This window comes from Nipponia nippon, unplaced genomic scaffold, assembly GCF_047370975.1.
Source record: "Nipponia nippon isolate SJK-2023a ecotype South Korea unplaced genomic scaffold, ASM4737097v1 scaffold_4, whole genome shotgun sequence".
Classification (NCBI taxonomy): domain Eukaryota; kingdom Metazoa; phylum Chordata; class Aves; order Pelecaniformes; family Threskiornithidae; genus Nipponia; species Nipponia nippon.
Genome location: NW_028262358.1, coordinates 3,743,383 through 3,760,610, shown reverse-complemented (window position 1 = coordinate 3,760,610; position 17,228 = coordinate 3,743,383). Strand labels below are relative to the sequence as shown.

The 17,228-nt window shown below is 44.9% G+C and overlaps 1 long non-coding RNA gene across 1 annotated transcript in view; it reads left to right on the top strand.

Moving 5' to 3' along the window:
• LOC148053067 (uncharacterized) overlaps positions 1 to 14,661 on the top strand; it is a 105,969-nt gene extending 91,308 nt beyond the window's left edge. The window contains exons 5-9 of the long non-coding RNA XR_015708905.1: positions 1,924 to 2,049; positions 7,062 to 7,139; positions 7,609 to 7,690; positions 9,558 to 9,672; positions 14,482 to 14,661. This is a non-coding gene — a long non-coding RNA (uncharacterized LOC148053067). The remainder of the gene's footprint in view (positions 1 to 1,923; positions 2,050 to 7,061; positions 7,140 to 7,608; positions 7,691 to 9,557; positions 9,673 to 14,481) is intronic.
• Positions 14,662 to 17,228: the final 2,567 nt, after the last annotated feature.

Below are 17,228 nucleotides of genomic sequence, written 5' to 3'. Positions count from 1 at the left end.
CCAACGCGCTTATGTGCTCCTGCCATGATGCTGGGTGCAAAGGCAGCTTTCGTTCACCCTTCCAAAAATGAGTAACTTAGATGAGCTGAGTGGTTTGGGCAGGTTTTCTTCAGTTCTGTAAAATTGCACACACGCACGTCGGCGTGTTCATGCACACACACACGTGCGCACACAGAGCAGATTTTTCAGTCTCTCTTCTTAGAGTATCCGCCTCATCTCAAACCAGCTTCGGGCCTGACCAAAAGAAACCCACGTCAAAAAAGACCATCAAACCAACGTGGTCCTGGCTGGTGGATCCGGCAGAAAACGCTCTTGCCGGGCATGTGACTACGGACTTGGTCCAGCCCCAGCACAAGCGGATTGTGCGAGTCATGGATGAGCATGTCACCGTTGTACTTTTTATTTGCATAAAACAGTTACCCCATGGACAGTAGCTTTGGAGTTGTCTAGACAACATGCTTTCGATGGTATCGCTGACCTCAGACACACTGGGCTAGCTCTAAATTAGCAATGAGCAGGGCTGGAGGGATGTATTATGGTAGTTATAAACCATAAGAAGGTATTTAAATAGATAGATAAGACACATGCAAATCTTTTCATTGCCATGGCAACCATCTTGATATAGGTTTTCCATATGTAGCAAGAAGGGCAGAGCAAAAGACACTGGAAAAATAGCAAGAACCTGTAATGATAATGAACCCTGACAGTGTATTAGTCTAGATTTTGGTCACTTATTAACTCTTAATAGAATACAAACTTCTATAGTAATACAGTGTTCAGTGGGTCAGGGAGCAATTACTTCTAAACCTTTGCTATAAGGATCTCTGCTATATGGCTATACCTAATGTACCAATTCTGCACAAATTGATCTGACTGATTAAAAAACACTTTGCTATTAGATGTAAATTGCTTAGCTGCTCAAAAGTGCTTTGCAGGGACGGGTTGCACAAAGCATGAAAATATGTCATTTATGGACATCTCTCTATTTCCCTCCTGGTTTTATTGGCCGGGCAAGGAATCTCATAAATCTGAATTCACAGATAATTGTCACATAATAGCTGGGACCGCCAATTTCAAAAGGGAAACGCGTTGCAACTCCCCAGCACACGTGTGGCCCCTCCATTGGTTACCTGTGGAAGCAGACCAGAACTAGGTATTTATTCTTTTTTGTTCTTCCTGCTTACAGTTCTTCATTTCTTCTAAGTGCAAACCCAGTAGTTTGAAGGCCAGCTCGCGGCTCTGATGATGCCTCCTGTGGCCAGTGAGGGTCCCCTCCAGCAGTGTCTTTCTCGGATAGATGCGCAGGATGGAAGCAGCTGCTGGAGCTCGGACCTGGGAGCTTCTTGTCCAACTTATCTGCATCCTCTATGCTTGTCCCCGCTCAGTCCAGAGATGTCGAGGCATGGGTGGCCTCGCTGGGAAGGACACAGGCATGCTGTCCCACTTCAAACAGTTTTCTCCACAGATCAGATGTATCAGTAGTGACTGGAGTCTTTGGAAATGAATTATGGTTAACCCTGCAGGGCAGGGGGTAGTGTTGTTGGTTTTTTTTTTCCTTGATGGTAGTGAAGATGCAGTTGTAGGGACCAAGCTTGTTGCAAACTAATTCCTTGTTACTGCTGCTTGCCGTACCTGTAATGGATGGTTTTAGTGTGCAGGGGTGTTTGGAGGCAGATGGCCTAAGCCATGCCTTCGCATTGCCCCGGTTCCTTCCGCCCCGGTTCCTTCCACCCCGGCAGGCAGAGGGGTACCCCCCTTCCCAGCCCAGCTCTGGGCTCCAGGGAGGACTGAATCTGCTACAGCCTCCGTGCCATCTCCTGTCGCCTCCGTTCGCTGTCTCCTTCCTACCACACTTCACATGAAAGCGTCGTCCTCCTTGTCAGAGCCCTTCCTAAAATGCTGTCCTTTTATTTATGCTTTCAGGAAATAATTTTGGCCAGCACCATCAGGCTTTTACTGTACAGCTCCCCACGACACCCATGCCAAGCCTCCTTCTTCAAACTCCTTTTGGACAGTGACTCCTCCAAGCCCTTGAAGATGGTGAGGCAGGTAGGGTGTTACGACAATTGCTTATTATTCGAACTGCAGTCATTTTACTGTTGCTTTGTGTTGCCTCTCTCTGCCCAAATTGTGCGGTAGATGGGAAGCAATTTGGGCAGGCACCATCCTGTCCTGCAACGTGCAGCACCGAGCACAGCATCTTCGACTGAAACCCTGGAGGTGCTACCGCGGTGCAGAGAATAATTAAAAAGCTGCGCTTGTTTCCCAGATGAGATACACTCCTGTAGTGTGTAAATCAGTCACAGTCCTGGAGGAATAATCCAGGCGGGATAATTGTGCAGGGGAAAGGCCCCAGGCGTGATAGGGGTTTGCATTAGCAATGTCTTTTCATCCATCTGTCTTTTGACCAGAGCTAGAGAGGGCCAGAATTTGACTTATAAGGATGTTTTGATCAACTGATTATTTCAGTGACAGAGCTCCTGAAGCACACACAGACTCAAAATACCTTATTTGTGTACAGGAGCAGCCAGGAGCCAGGGACTGAAAGGTTTTCTTCTTCAAAGATTAATCTGTTTAGGATCTACCAGTTCCCTTATAATCCTGGAGAATTCGGCCATCAGCTTGGCTGGGGGAAATATTTCACCTTGAGTGTTTATTCACGAGTACAGTGGAAGCAGAAACAGGCCAAAGAAGAATCTGGCTCAGAGCAGGCATTAAATGGTATAGTTTATTGGTATGCTGTCATTATTTATTAATTAGGCTACAGAGGAGCTGAAGAGCCCTGCTCATGGTCAGAGCTTGATTGTGCTGTGCAAGTGTGTTAGGAGCCCCGTCCAACACGTATCCTGCTTTTTGGTGTCATTAGGGGAAGGTTAAAGGTGTTGAAGACAGCTGGTACCAAAAAATATCCCAAGAATGAACGTGAAAGCGATGCAAGGGCAAGTATATTCGTCCTGCAGTCAAATGCTTTTTACAAGTCGTATGTAACATACGTGCTACTAACTAACAACAGCTGTGCTGTTAAAAAGTGTATTCCGAAGTTTAGAAAAGGCACTTTGGTGCTATGGAGGAGAAAGAGTTTATGGCAGACTCCACCTATGCATTAAACTTTATTGAAGACTAACCACAGAACTGAAAATTGTTGGTATTAACACTCTAGGGCATCCTGTGTACTGAAGTCTCAATTTCTTATCCTGGATACGTGTTCTGGCTGACAAATTTCGGGGTGATATTTTGCCTTCTAGATATTCAGATGTTCTTTTGACATCTGGGAATTTAATTAACAGCTTTTGCATGTATTTAAAGCAAAGTAAACTTTCTTTGAGCCTCCTGACGGTGAGGAGCAATCTTATTTATGAACACTGGCACCTGTCATGTTAATTTGTACAAAGTTTTTGATTTATCCTAAAAGAACACATTACACAGTGGATTTGGAGGAGTTAAAGGGAATCTGCAGGGTGACTTTAATCTTTATGTCTTTATATACTTGAGGGCATTTTACTGCACCTCTGCACTGCTTTCACTACACAATCATTTTCTGCTTTAGAAATGTAGCCATTTGGATCAATAGTTACAGTACAATATATTGTACTTCTGATGGGAGCCTCACAGGACAGTTAAGAAGCACCATGGTAATTTCGCAAAACGCTTGGCTACACTCTGAAATATATTTTAAAAGTGAAGTTGGCAAAACATACACTGTGCAAAATTTACAAGAGCCCTAATGAAATTGTACTTACTCTACTTACTTTTATTAAAACTAAATTAGGAAAAATGGGATGTAAAGGGATGTTCCTTGCTTGAAACATGGGTGCTTTAATAGGAAGCTGTAAGTATTAAGGACTAGGCTATCTGCCTTTCTGAATTTGTTGTAGCAGCAGTTTTAAACTCCTGTGGAACAGCGTTGGCTTGTTCGGAGGCATTTTAGAAGGGAAAAATTTCTAGCTAATGTGATAAGCATGCGTTTCCTGGGCTTGATTTAAAAGTAAGTTGGGAAAAAAAGGATGTTTGGAGACATTTTCTCAGTACACAGAACAAAAAATAAAAAAGGATCTAAAAATATACGTCCCTTAAAGCGTTAACAAATGTATCCTGCACGTTGCGGATTTTACAGTAAATTCTTTATCTATAAACAAACCGGGTTATCACAGCTGTTTATTGTACTGCTAGCCCTGATCCTAACCTTTATGTCTTTATTGCTTACATACCATTCCCTTGTTTATACGTCTGTACCAGCCTGTGCCCTTGAACTTGGCCCCCACGAGCCCTGACCCGGCGCGCTCGCTCGCTCACGCGGGTCACGTCGGCAATCAGTAAATGGGAGATGGGTTTGGCGGGCGGCCGACGGGCAATTAACACACCGCCAAAGCCTCGCTCGCCGCCGGGGCTGCCGGAGGGGCAGACCACCGGCCACGGTCCTCGGCGCCGGAGCTGCGGCACCCTGGCCAGGCTGTGGCTTACAGTGGGGAGAGAAAGAAAGAGCGAGCAAGGGGAGGAGAGAGGAGGAAAGGGCAGACAGGATCCCCTCTGAAGGGTTGTTTCTGCCTCGGTGTGGGATGCCAGCTGGATCGCTCGCCAGCGCCCAGCAAAACCACCTGGAAAGCAGCGCTGGGGGCTATGCTAGGAGGGGGGTGATGCTTCACCACTGCAAAACCGTCAGTCCTCCTCCCCGTTCAGCTGCCCAGCTAGGGCCTTGGCAGCGCACATAAGAAATGAAAGGAGAGCCGTGTGCTCTTCTGCACCCTTTCCCCCCCCCCCCCCCCCCCCCTCCTCTGGCTGATAAGCTGACAGCCAAGCGTGCCTTGTTCTGATAACTCAGCAAAGTTTGGTTTTCGTACGGACAAACAGCCCGTGCCCTCCAGCATCCTCACCAGCAAGGCTTGAAGGGCAGGACGGAGCGGGCAGCGCAGCAATAAGCAGGGACAGGGACGTGGCTGGGAAGATCTGCCTTCAGATCAATGATAAACTTCAACCGTAAGCCAAAAAATACTTTACAAAACCCCTGATGTCCCATGCGGTGGAGTTCAGTGCATAAAGGATTTTGGCTCAGCTCAGTGGGCTGCATCAGAGTGTTTGCCACCAGGAGCGCAGTCGGGACACGCTGTGACATGAGCCCAAGAGACGGACTCTCCGAAACATGGGCAGCACCAAACACGCTGGGGCAAACTGGTGCCAGTGTGTACAGTGAGCCTTCCTCACCGCTCCGCAGAGAAATCGTACTGGTTTTGGTTTCAGTTAGTTGAACGGGATCCTCACTAAAAACAAACCTCCTGGTGAAAACATCTTCAGGTCCGAATCAAATCCTTCATTTGCTACTAAAAATAATGTCACTGAATGGAAGAATTCATGAATTCTCCCAGGGAAAAGAAAAGACGATCCCATTAACCTACATTACAGCCATCACCATTAAGAGATACCATTATCCTGCAGTTCCCACACTGTCTTGTCGGAGATGCTACAGTCATCCCTATAATTGTGTGGTAACTCCTGGCAAATGCTGACTTTTCAATAGGCAGCATTGCAGCCAAGTACTTTGTCAGATTGTACAGCCCAATCTGCGTAGCCTCGCATAAGCATTCGGCTCTTCAGGCAAAAGCCTACCTCAAACCATGCTTTGGATCAGAGCTCCAGAACAGGATTGGGTCCCCTGCCGTCTAAAATTATAGGATTTTACTGCCTTACAAGGTCGTGAGCAGTCATAATCAATCAATACAGAGGATGATACGAGTATCAAGAGTTTTAATGACATAATATTATGTTGTAGAAGTTGTTGTTCCACTTTCTAAAGTAACACGTATATTTTCAGCGGCTGCTCTTCACACATTTATTGATACTCGGCCACCAAAGTTAGAGTGCTAATGAGTGCCAATGTTTGGGAATAAGTTTAACTGAATACTACTAGTTGGAGAATTGGAATGTTATTGTTTAACATAAAGTAGATATATATTTACATATATATGGGCAATGTTCTATTCTCTTAGTATATTCTGTTTACTTTACACACTTAGGCTCCGATTACAATCATTCTGGTAAGTTTAGTAATCAAATTTTCATATATTCAGAAGCATGAATTTTCCTCAGCTTTTTACTTTGAGCTGGCTTCTATCTACCAGCCCAAGATTTTGTTTTGTTTTATTCTTGTGGGTTTTGGGGGTTTGGGTTTTTTCCTCAGAGGAAGGAACTGCAGAGGAGTCAGCATGGTTTTGCAGTGAAAGAGCTGGAGTGGTCCTCAGGACTCATAACTTGGCTTACTTCAGGTTCTTAGTGTGACCATAAGCCAATAATTCAATCCTTATGCCTCAGTTTCCCAGCTGTAAGGTAGTGGTAATACATTACTCTCATGAGTAACATGAAGATATATTCAGTATTTACCTGCTGTTCTCAGGTTGGAAAAGGATGGTTTCAGAGAAAGGTGGTGTTGGAAATGGGCTGTTGGGAATCCACAAATCTCCCATAGGCTTAATTGTGTTGCCAGGTGCCTGGGGGAAGAAACCCTCCCTTTCCTTCCACACCAGCTCAAAAGGCAGTTGAAAAGTGCTTGATAGCATCACCGAAGCAAAAGGATTTAGGAAGCTTCAGGTCTGAAAGCCAGCTGGACAACACAAGGACAAGACCTCACAACCTTGGCCTCCATCGTCACGCTTTAAATAAAGGCAATAAATAGCGTTTCGGACTAAGTATGCTTCCTACAGTGCAGCTAAGTATCCTTCCCAGTTGCATAAGGGTTAACTGAGCCCTAAGAATGTGGTTGATATATTATCATAACCCTAATGTAGCCATCAGAGAGTTCCAGGCAAACAGCATGTATTTAAAAATGGGCAGTTTTCATACCCTTCCATGGGAGATTTTAGTCTTTTTTTCCTACCCTTGCAGGTTGTGTCTTTTTTTAAAGTTACTTCTCGGAAACATTCTCAAATCTAAAATTAAGAAAATCTGTATGTTAAAGGCTACAGTAAAACAGAACCTTTGTTCATAGGCTTAAAAAAACAAGCAGTAAGATGTATATTTATGTAACAAGGAGTCAGATTTATGAAAAATGCTGTTGTGGCTTGTGATTTCAGATGAAATGGTCCAGTCTCGGGATGAGAAGCAGCGGATGCTGACATGTAGTGATGTGCAAACTCCCCTGTCTGAGCTGAGTACGTTTCTAACTTTGCTCTAATTATCAATCACTTGATTCATGTCAGACCACTCACATTTAAATCAAGTTTTTCTGCTATTTAGACAGGTACTCTGTAAACACAGGGAGAAGGGATGGTTTCTGGAATGAACGGGAATGGCCGCCCGAGTGGCTGGCTGAGTCCGTGTTCTGTATGAACAAATTAAAAGCAAGAGTCTTTCATGCTAAATTTGTATGGCCGTCTGCAAAAATTGCCCAATTTATTTAAGTATTTTCTGGTGGTGAGATGTTTTGGGACACAGGGGTTGATAAAATGCATTAAATAAGACACTGCAAGTTGAATTTAAGTATAAAATGAAATTCTTTCTGTGTTGGGTTTGATGTTCTTAATTTAATCCCTGGTGGACAGTAGTCTGCATTACAAAACCTTCACACATAATTTGGCACAGTTTGGATGATTTGCAATCTCTGCCTTGCTCTCTCTGCAGAGGATGCCCTGAGCAGATCCTGCGTGGAGGCTCGGTGACCTCTCCTCTCTCAGGAGGGTGGTCTCTTCAGGTCACTGTTCAGGTCAGTTCTGCAGCAGAGTGAGGAAGCTTTGACTGTTTCTTCGCTTGTGTGGGTAAACAGAGGACTTCAATTTCCAGCGCTACCGGTCCATAACCTTCAGAAGCTAAGCAGTCACGGAGGGGGATGGGGAAGAGATGTCAAAAGAAAGTGCAGAGCAAAGAATGTAAAGAATTTTGCTTATCTGTGACAAGTTTCTAAGCGTGTTTGATTATGGTAATAAGGATACCTCATTAACAAAGGATTTTAAAGGCATGTACACCATTGATAATCAGCCCCGGCCAAAGTACAGCATACATTTTTAACTTTTTTTTTTCAATGGGGTATATTTGAAATACGGCAGCACTTTAGTGTAAATGTGGAATTTCACTTGATTCCCGAGGGTGGGGCCGTGGCAGCTAAGGAAGGAGCTGTATCTACTGAAGATGAAGTCCCCATCGCCAGCAAGAGATGGCTGTAAAACATGCACAATTCCCAATCCTTAAAACCCTCCCTAATTGCAAATCTGCTCATTGTTTTAACTTATCTCTGCCAGTGCTGTGCTGAATTAGTCCTTTGGAGTCCCTGAATGGGATCAAGGGAAGAGAAGAGGAAAGGAAGGATGGGAATGAGAGCGAATGAGAAACAGAAGAAAGCAAGATAGCTAGAGAAAAGGAGGGGGGGTGTTAAGCATAATTGCCCTTTGGCTTCCTATGAATTGTAAAAACTTTTGAACACCGTTGCTGAACCAGCCACGAGAACGTTTTCCGCATCCCTGCTGCATGGGAGGCATCTGGCCTGGTGCTGGGGGGGAAAAAGGAAAGAAATGGTTCAGCAGGAATTTACCTCCCCTGTTGGGATGCTTTCTCGTGTGTGTCTTGCCTGGAAACTGGCCCAGTGAATGTCCCCTGCCACCAGCCTCTGTGCCGGTCCCCCATGTTAGGTCTGTTGGCTATCTCCCCCCGCTCCCAGTTCCCCACTTGTGGGGTGGGAGATCCACCACCTCTGTGGTCACCCCCTTTTATGGCCCATTTGGTACTATAGCAGGCAGCTGTTCTCACCAACAAGCAATCCATGGGAATTTACTCCAGCTCCACCTGATACCTGGAGTATTCCTATTTTTGCATCCTTATCTCCTAATGAGTTTATAATCTAGAACAGAACCCCTGCACTTCTCCAGATGTCTTATCGAATTATTTCACTATCAGACACATTCAGCTGACAGACAAGCTGCTTCTGGCCCCGTGTGGGTTCCTGTGAGGGTGCTTTTTTGAGTAGGAATGGACTTGAGCAGGTATTTTGCGTTATGTCAAGCGGGAGAAAAATGAAAACCACCTATGCACGGGGCTCTTCAGGCATGTTCCAGGTGTAATATTTGGATGCCGGCTGCCCAACCCTAAACATGGTGGATATAACTGAATATTTCTTCTTCTGGTGCCTTTGGGTTGAAGAAAGCATTTTAATATCCACACACCTCTAATAAACTAAAGCTGTAATTAGGCTTTTTCTATTTGTATTGCTCTTTTGTTGTCTCATATGCGCATTTACCATTGATTTTTGCCAAACTCCCCTATACTGTAACTGTGCGGTTGTAAACTGGTGTTATTGAGGGGAACTGAGGAGAGAAAGGATAGCCATAAAATTACTGGTTGCAAACAAACACTGCAGCTCTATTTGGGCGTTTATCAGTAACACCTGGAGATTATTGCATACAACCTTCCTAATCAGTAAATCAGCCAGCCACTAGTTGTTTCCTTAGCCACATCAGACAAAAATGTAACAGCTGTTTAATTTACTTTTTTTATGGTAGGAAATTCATATCCTGAATCATTGATATCTTCATTTTGCAACTTGCTGCCATTAAATGATTTCTTTTCTTTTCTTCTCTCAGTGTTGGCTGCTATAAAAGACAGGAGGGTCACTCTGCGTGCACGAGGTGGCCCGATGTCATCTTTCAGGATGGTGCCTGCGTGGAAACCAAGTGACACTCTCTGGAGCTTTCCTAAGTAAGTTGGGACATTGCGTTATGTCCAAGGGGGGGCACTTGCTAACATGAGCGGGAACTGAAGGACGCACAAGCACAGAGCCGAAGCTTTGCAAGCTCTAGAAACTCTAAAGCAAATGGCTTCGGTTGGCTTGAGACTGTGCAACAGCCAGCTACAACTGAATGCTTTATTGCCGTCTGGAAGTGTTTATTTTCTGAACATAAATTCAAGGGACAGATTCAAGGCATGTCTAGAAATAAAGCATATCATCATGTGAGCTAAGCTGACAAGGACAATTTACTGTACCCTGCATTCGTTCTGGGCCAATCGGAAGAGAAGAGGCTATTAACATCCTGAAATTCCCGCTGTTCGGCTCTCCCTGTCCCTTCACTGAACTCAGGAATGGCATGTATTAACCCTTTGAGGGCCTCCCGTGCACGGCGCCCATCCAAAGAAGGGACACTTGTTTAGGCCCGGTAGACATATGCAGTATGTCCAGCTCTTATTGACAGCAGCAGAAAACTGCTTTAAAAGCCATGACATGGCCTGCGCTGTCTGGAGGCCCAGCACAGGGTTAACATCTTTCCTAGAGGCAGTTTCGGTGCTGTAGATGAGCATTGACTTACTCTGTTTAAATATGAGAGTTCACTGGTCAGCTTGACCTTGAATTCTCTTGCAAAGACAGGAACAAGTTGACATACTGTTCGTGTTTCCAGTGGCTGCAAAGTTCAGGGAATACAACGTAACTGCAGCTCACATGCCGTGAGCATCACTTAGAGAAGGGAAAGTTCATCTCCTACTTTTTAAATCCTGCCAGCAAGAAAAGTAACAAAACCAGAGGAGAGTCAGAAGGTAAAGCATAAAGGGCACAACAGCAGATATTGCAGAGGAAAGGTGCCATTCAGAGTCGGGAACGTGTTATAATAAAATCCACAAGCAAAAGTCCACAGAGGACTGTTTGCATAGCAGCATTACAATATCTACATGTGTAAATAGAGGGAACAGCCTTTAAATCCACGTTGCAGCAGCAACTGTTGGGTCTTTTACCTGCAGCCGCGCTGCTTGACGTATTCCTCCTGACTTCGTGAATGTCCTTGTATAGGACAGCACAATCAGCCCTATTTGAACATTGCAGCTGAGGGAAACATTATTCTGGCTCTGAATATGAGCTTTCTGTATACAGCACTGCAGAAGGGCAGTGCAGATAAGTTAACTGGTCTCTGGCTCCTTCTTTTTATCCCCTCTCTACATGGTAGGGGGTACAGATTCAGCACAGCAGCTTGTTGCTGCCTCTTGCTCCCTGTGAAAAGCACACCTCTGCACCTCCAGCCCCTGTGTTATGAGAAAACATAAGCTGGTGCCGTATGGAGTGCACGGCGAAAGGGAAGCCCAAGAAGAAAACCCCGTATCGGCTTTTCTAGGTTTCCTTTTAAATCGAGGCTGGCTCACATGTAGGCTGGTGAGGCTGAAGGCACAGCACACCCAGGCACTCCTGCAGCCACAGAGCTACAGGGGCAAGAGCAGAAGCGGGAGTAGACGCTGGATCCTGGGTCGTGGTCAGCCCCTCAGACAGCTTCTCTCTTTGTTTATCGCTGTGCCTAAGAACACATGGAGTAAATCCACACATATTAAAAACACGCACGCTCCCCCCGCGGTTTAGTCCCATTTTTCATTTGGGAAATGTATTTCTGTATTTTGGCACAGAGTCATGCAGCAGGATCTCTCTACTATATTGGCATAATGTTCACAGCTGTAATCAAAACATTTGTTCTCCTATCTTCTCCCAAATCGCTTGGGGTCTCCTTCTCCCACCAAGGAGCCTCTCTCATTCATTCCCTGGCTACTACACGTGGCTGAAGTATTGCAGCCTTCAGTACTAGAGCAGAATAAGAACCACAAAGAATCATTTATCTGGCATGACATATTTTATGCTCTTGTGCAAGTTTTCCTAAGGGACTTCTGAATGTCCTACTGGGTGACTGTAAAGACACCAAGGACTCAAAGTCATGGGTATCATCTTTATTACAAGCCCTAAACCACTCAGCACAAAGACAAAGCTGAGTGAATTTAACTTTTCTGAAATTAGGATACTACATTGCCTTGCCGAAGTCCTTCCAAAGATCCCTTTAAGAGCAGAGTGGTTTGGGGCTGAAAGGATCCTAGTACTGAAATTTATCTTAATCTCCTATTACTATAGAAATGTTTCTGCGCTTTAAAAATACACTCCCTATTTCTTACTTTCAGGCTACCCTAATCTCAAATTAGCCTTCTGAGCAAAGGTCAGGAGTGCAGGAGCGCAGGTCTTATTGGTTCAATTAAAGGAAATAAGACAAAATCACACAGGCTATTGCAGAAGTCTTTGTCAACAACTTCCTGAATACTGAGAGGCTGCTCGGGCATGAGCTGTCTATACAGCCAGATAATGCTGTTATTAGAAACACATTAGTGTGAGAAATTTTTAAAAAAATATACATGGCTAATAGATACATTCATCTCACAGCTTTCACAGTAAAAGTCTTGGACTAGCGCTTCTGATTAATTATTAATGTTTGTCATCTTGTTCTTTTTTTAAATGTGTTTGCAACTTAGCCTTGCCTCTCCTTCCTTTTCCCAAAATGCTTGCACATAACAAAGCTCAGATAACTACACTGGTAGCTGTCGCACTATTACTCGCCAATGTCCTTAATAATGACGAAATGTTAAGTATAATGTACCAATAAATATTTTGGAGTTAGGGAACTGGCAGGTATGTGGGGAAGGCACTTTGTGTTAACAGTTGATATACTGTCGTTACATTGATGAAAACTGGGGCTAATGCATTTGTGTAAAGATCCTCTTTTAAAAGTGATTTTCCTTTCTTTCTTTCTTTTTTTGTTTGTGTCCTTGTGCCTGAACATTTGACCCTGGGGGAGTAGGATGGAAAGATTGTTTAAACAGCAGAGAATTGTTTATTTCGATTTTCTTCGTCTTTTTTCCCCCTTTTCAGTTCTCTTTACAGGTAAATCACTCGTGATATGGGAGAATTTCAGCAAGTTCAGAGGTTTGGGGCAGGAAACGCCTTCCCTTCCCCCAAAGTTTGGATTCAGAGCTAAATTTATCTGAATGCTGTCATTTCCCTGCTTGTCCTTCTCTGCCTCCTTCACTACATTCCTCTTCTCCCTCCCCATTCCCAGCCACCCAGATCTTATCCTTTCCTTCACGTGCAGCTCCCCCACCCTAGCCTTCCACCACTCTAAAATGTCCAGAGGCTACGGCTGAAGGTGGTGGTTTCTCCTGTCAGTTTTTTTTTTTATTCCTGGGCTGTACTACAGCGAGAAATGCTCTATAATCCTTTGCCCTCAGAGGCTGTCTCCATCAACAGATGCTAAAAGCAGGTTTGGTGGCCCCTAAGATGAAAAGGCAGCAGTGGTGCCCAGCAGAGAAGTCCAGGCTTGCTCATGGCTTGCTGGGTGCAAGCGCCTGCCGGCGATCTGGCAAAGGGCCCACGTAGGTGTGGGCCATTGCAATTTGTTTTCGGTAAAAGGATTCTGAAATCGGTGCGGAAGTTCAGCCAAATTTCCAGCCTGCTCCTGCTTTCTCTAACATGTTCTGCACATTTGCATCGCTTGTCACTATCTTGAATGGTCTGTCCTGGTAGGGAATACACAGAGTACAACAAGATCTCTCTCTTTTTTCCTTTTGTTTTTTAACTTTTTTTTTCCCCCCAATATTGTAGGCTTGCACTGTGGCTATTCTAGTTTTTCACAGAAGTGGCAGGCAGCCAAAGACTGGAGTCATTATTTGCAAACTCTAAAAATAGAGTCAAGATTTATAGGAAGAAAACAGATATGTCTTGTTATAAAGCCATGAATAAGGATTGGCATGAGCATAACAGTTTATTCTTTTTTGATATTGCTTATTGTAAATTGCACTCTATCTTTCTGGGAGATACACTAGATATTACAGTACAGAAACATTTCCTTTACTTGAAAGTGCTGGAGAACTGCAGTTTATTTGTTGTAAAGACTTGATTATTCAAAGGAAGCGATAAGAGATGAGGTAGCCCCTGAGATTTTTGTGCATTGTTGGGGTGGACAGTTTATTTTTAAAAAAGCATTAATGATCTGCAGGTCACCGCTGATAAAAATTACATTCAGCGCATCTCTTCACCCAGTGTAAAGGTGCCTTATGAGTTGCACTTCTGGCTAATATTGCTTGTTATTATAAACCGTGAACATCACATCCCTGATCTAACTAATGCTAATAACATTACGCACACTATCTCCTTCCTCGTAGGTTCTGGCGGGGCAGCAACAAAAGGGAAAAAAAAAGGGAAAAAAAAAAAAAGGAGGGGGGAAGCATAGAGAAAGAGCGGGAGAGACTTTCACAAAGAGTTAAAAAGGCCTGATGAAATCCTTACAATGTACACCATATGGCTTGACATTTACCAGATTAGTTAAACATTTCTACTGGGGATAAATATTCCTGCACATCGATGTAAAGAAATTGCATGAGACAAGGGCACATACAGCATATTTATGCCATGGAGTAATCTTTTTTTTTTTCCTTTTTTTTTTCCTTCCCTCCCCTTTGCTAGCAGAATTCAGGTTACCGAACGTGGAAGGGCCAAGTGTACTAAACCCAAATGAAGTCCCACTCCTGTGCACTCCTGAGCTGCTTGTGTGTGTGGCTGCAAACACAAGCCCCCTCCCATCATTGCCCCAAACACACTCAAAACTCTCGCCCAAAAAAGTTTCGAATGAGCAATCTTGCTATAAAAAAAAAAAAAAGAAACAAACCACAACTCTATGGAGAGGCTAAAATATTAAAGTTTGTCAAAATCTATTTCAGGATGTGGGTTGCCTGAGGAGAGATGACTGTGATGGCTGCCAAACTGATTCGAGGCGGGTTGATGCAGAGGAGGTGACTGCTGGTGCCCGTGTCTGGTGTAGACTACTCCGCTCCTTGGTGAACAGCCCTAAAGCCATAGATTTCATCTGATCTTTGCAAAGGCTAACATCTGTCTGCTGTCATTTTAGTAAGATTGATGACAGGCTGGGATAGGGGAGGAGGAGGGGGAGTACAGCGGGAGGAAGGCTGGTCCCCGCAGCCCCGACGGCTGTGGCCAAGCCTGCCCGGAGTCACTGGCCCGGACCCTCTGGTCGGCTGCGGCAGTGGCAAGGAGTCACTCCTGCACCACTCCGGCAGTAATTGCGCTGGGTTGTTACAGCAGATTGCAGGAACTCAGAGACATAAAGGCAGCATTTTGCACCTTATATATCTTAATAGATTATTCACGTCACAAGCAACACAGAGCGAAATGTTATGACAACCATAAGAATGTAGTTTACTGTGGCTTAATGTGGCTGGGCAGTGCAGGGTAAAGCTATCAAAAAAAATTTTTTTTTTTTTAAGTTTCCTAGAGAAACTAACCGATGTGGACATGCAGCTATTTTTATACGAAACCCTGACTTTTGCAAACTCTTTCCAGGCTATAGCAAAAAATGCTTACTCTTTTTATTAGTAGTAGTATCGCAGTGCCAAAGTAAAAATCATATGCTTTCCCACTTGGAAGCTTCCTTGCAAGCTGATGTCTGAGCTGATGTAATAGGGGAATCTTCTACAAAGGACACGTCCCAAACAGGGCAGCCAGTTGCTGGCTGCGGCATGCAATACGCCTCGGAAAAAAATAGCTTTCATACTTGGGCAGGATGAAGCCCATGTATCTTTTTCCATGAATGAATGAGTGAATGAATGACTGTCAATGCTGAAATTGGATCTTACTGCAAAATCCTAGAGATTCGGGTTTCACAAGGCGCACGTATGTATACAAGAGGGATCTTGGCACGTCTGGGAAAGAAGTGCGGCGCGCTGCGGAAGAAATGCATAGTGATAGGGTTACTGCCCTCGTGGACTGGGAAGCGAGAAATGTACCTGCGAATCTTAATCCCAATATTAGGTTGGAAACCACTGAGGCAAGGGCTGGAAGCAGCCCTAGATCCTCTCTGGGAGCTGGAGGGGAGACGGGTGCATAAACTGGTAACTTTAACAAGCTGGAATTCAAAATATGCCCGACCTAAAACCCCAGGGTGGGACATGTAGGGGCCTGGGGGAAAGCTCAGCTCCAGCCCCTCCTGTTGAGATTTACAGTGCTGAGACCGATGCTGTGCACATTTTAACCACACAGTGCCCTGTCACGACAAAATGACATCACGTGAGGGTGGGATTTTGGCTGTGGGCAGGGTAAAATGTAGTTTGGAGTATGAAAACAAGCTGTGCACTTATTCTTGCGGGTCAGGGAAGAGCAGAGACTCCTAGCCAAATGGGAGGGCTGGCTTGGGCCCCACATGAACTTTGTGCTTGGGTGATCACGGGTGCCTGGATTGATAAAGAGTGAGCCAGAGAGATAAATACACATACAGAGGAAAATAAGAACAGATAATGGATTGGCATAAGTCGCAGTATATTTCCTCCTAGTGATGAAAGGCTAAGAGTGAGTTATAGATCTTTCCTCGTGATAAGAACAGATATTTCTTTCCAAATCATTTATCTATAAGATACTGAGATATTGTTTAGGTCTGCATTGGTATTAATCTGGCTCTTTGCATTTCTGTCCCAGTCCTTCTGCAGATGAAAATGTGCTGGTAGGGACCCTAAAGGTTTCGTCCGCAGCTCCCGTGGATGAGGAATTAGTTTTTATTGTAGGGAGCTGGGAAGGCAGAAGGCATGTTTATCCTGGTGTCTCAGGTATATGTGACATGGCTATTTGTGCGTTACCAGAGTTTAAATCTTCGTTTGTTCAGGTCCTTAATGTACGAGAAGCAATCGCTGTAAGTGTTACAAGATCTGTTTACCGCTCTGGGATATAATTAACTTTAAAAAAAAAAAAAAGAGGGTGCCTGTATGAAGCAAACAACCCCACCTGACAACTTCGATGTAAGCAGAGACTGCTCCGGAGATGCCGGCGCGTCAGGTGGGAGCGCTCGGCCCTTTCATCCCCGCAGTCAAGGCTTTGTAACATTTGCATGTCTCAGAGGTAGGACATATGTACGGTACACGTGTGTGAGGGTGGGTAGCCTAGGCTTGAAAAGGGAATTCAGAAAAAAGCAGCGTGTTTTTGTCAACGGGGAAGGATTAGAGTACTTGATTTTGCAGCTAGAGTAGAGAAATGTTTTCTGTGTGATTAGAAAAGCCATTATTATTATTATTGTTAATAATGTTGTTATTATTTTTAGAAATTTATTTACTAAAGGTCTGTTCTTCAACCCGCTTCCCCTGAGGGGCTGGGCTGTGCCCTGGGGTGGGGCCGCCGGAACCGGCCAGAACCGGCTGTGCCTGGCGGGAAGCGGCCCCCCCCACCCCCGCCCCCCCCTCAGCGTCCTGCTCTCTACAAAGCTGCCTCCAGCTTGAGGAGATGGTGGAAACACGAGGGACAGGCATCGACGCCGGGGCTGAGAGGAGGGCGCAGGCGAGCTGGGGACAGAGCCCGGGGTGCATCAGTGGCTGGGCAGCGTCAGGCGGGGCTGTGGGAACGAGGGGCAGAGGGGCTGGCCGCCATGGCCGTGAGTAACGGCTGTTTGCCTCCAAAGACCCTTGCG